At 31.9% G+C, this 2,335-nt stretch overlaps 1 long non-coding RNA gene across 1 annotated transcript; it reads left to right on the top strand.

The window, feature by feature from the left end:
- Window positions 1-512: 512 nt before the first annotated feature.
- Window positions 513-1,837, top strand: LOC137637591 (uncharacterized). The gene is made up of 3 exons (XR_011043720.1): window positions 513-562; window positions 1,307-1,502; window positions 1,691-1,837. It is a non-coding gene; the product is annotated as an uncharacterized lncRNA (long non-coding RNA).
- The last annotated feature ends 498 nt before the right edge of the window (window positions 1,838-2,335 follow it).

The raw sequence follows: 2,335 nt of genomic DNA, 5'->3' as shown, positions 1-2,335 counted from the left end.
TTGGAGTTTGTCATTTTGACGGTAGACTTCATTCATTTATCTTGAAGAGTTTTGACATGCAAATTGATAAGGTAAAATCTTAAACCTTTACCATTCAGTTATGAAATATATTGACAAAATTTTGACATAAATCAAATCAACGTTGGTCGTTTAACTGATCAGCAAAAATAGAAAAAAAATGTAAGGGAATGAGCTGTTTGGCTATTCTGTGTATATATATATATATATATATATATATATATATATATATATATATATATATATATATATATATATATATATATATATATATATATATATATATATATTGTATACATAACATTATGCTAGCTTAATAATATCAAATAATATTTATTTTGTCTTTTTCGAGTAGTTCCCCCTTAATTGTACTTTCATAGCATTTACTCTGTAATCCTTGTTTGAACAGTGATTTTGTTTGTATTTAGTTCTCCTTGCTGGAGTGAAGTTTAGTCTTCTTTGGAAGTTAGAATTTGTATTATCTTTAGATTCACTTGTTTTGTGTAAGTGTTATGGATTACTCTTTAATGATTGGCAGAGCTATGTAAGTTGTCCCAGCAAGAATTTTTATTTTATGGTATTTCTGTATTGTATTAGCGTTTTTCGTTTTAGTGTGTGATAGGTGTTGGATTTGGTATTTGCATTTACATGGCTTATTCAATTGTATTGATTTTGTAGTAACCCAGAGAATAGTTACTCCTTTCAGTTCAGTGTTTCGAGGGGTTAGGGTCGAATTTCCTACTAAGTCTTCAACTATCTAACTATGTTTAATATGAACCTCGGAGGCTGCTTGTAAGAAGTTAAAGCTAATCAATGAACATTAAAGTAATTTTCGTATCTTTTACAAAGTAAAAAGTGTCTAATATGCTCCTACTTTGACTAACAATTTTGCCAAGTAGGTCAAATCGGCTCTTAACACTTAAGCAGAGAATAGTCTTTTATCAATTGTAAAAGGTATCCCATTAAACCTTGCAGATTTTATAATATGGAAGTAATTTTTATCAACACTACACACCTGGAAGATTTTAAACCATTGATTAGTTGATGCGGGTCTCCTAAAGAATTTCTATGAAGATAGTAATTCTAGTGAAAGTCTTTAACATTACTACTTCAGATGGAATTAAATTCTTTCTTCCATAGGAGAATGAATGTAATTCTGACCTAATCTTGCAAGACTTTTAATACATTTACCAGGTCCCCCAGCGTGGTAGTTATGCTGTTACTGAGTTTGAGTAATTTTATTTCAGATTTACCGCTACCTTCACCTCTGGCCTCCCTTTTATTTCAGATTTACCGCTACCTTCACCTCTGGCCTCCCATATGGTATTGAAGCTTGGGAGTAATCCAGTTTGTCGGAGGTCGACTATAAAATTACCTTCTTAAAAGACTGAAGCAATGGAACTGCTTCCTATTTTCTTATAAGGAACGAGTTGGCAGAACAGTGACACCACCTGGGTCTCTCCCTGCATCCTCGTCCAAAACCAGTTAAGTGTTTTTGTCTATTTACATAATTGATGTTGGAAATGCCACATTTTTAATATTTAAAGGATTAAGTATTCATGACAGAAATTGCCAAGTTTCCTGTAATCTGTAGGTATTATTTCAATACTGATCTTTCCTTTGAAATTATAAATGCTGTTGCAACATTTTAACGTTTGAATTTCTTTTTCAGATGAGTTTGTTATTGATGACCTTTGTTGCACACAAAGTACGGGATGAAGCATATCGATGGACTTGTTTCTTCACCTTAATGAAGGTCAACCTTCCAAAAAAATTACCAAATGTCTTGAAACTTGGCTCATGATGTTGGGAGTGGAATGATTGCACCAAAGGATGCTGACTTTACATACCTCAAAGAATTACCTACTCTTATAAACACTGCCGTGCATGGTGTTATTGGTATGGCTGAATTATTCGGAGGTCCTGTCCGAACATCTCTGAAGTTGCTGCACCTAGATTTTTATAATCTCTTAAGATCGATTTAAGTGTACAGAGTTATCAACTTAGCTTTGAAGCTATCAAAAGCTTTTTTTAAGTGTTTAAGGAACCTGAATTCGACAAGCCGTTTATTATAAAAATGTGGGTATAGGAACACTTTTGTTACAGACAAGCTATTTATTTAATTCTCCCATTTTCTAATTAAAATAAACTGAAGCCGCCTCAGTTCTAGAGTAGTGGGGAAGGTTTGGTCTTTTTCATATTCTAAATTTAATTTATATATTTAATGTATAAATAATAAAATCTTATGAAGTTTTTCTGACAGATTTTCTTTTGTAAATCAAATATAAAACTAATTGCAGGCAAACTCTTGAGACCT

This window comes from Palaemon carinicauda, chromosome 3, assembly GCF_036898095.1.
Source record: "Palaemon carinicauda isolate YSFRI2023 chromosome 3, ASM3689809v2, whole genome shotgun sequence".
In the NCBI taxonomy this organism is placed as follows: domain Eukaryota; kingdom Metazoa; phylum Arthropoda; class Malacostraca; order Decapoda; family Palaemonidae; genus Palaemon; species Palaemon carinicauda.
Note: the sequence above shows the minus strand (reverse complement) of the source record. Positions and strands in the feature narration are given on the sequence as shown.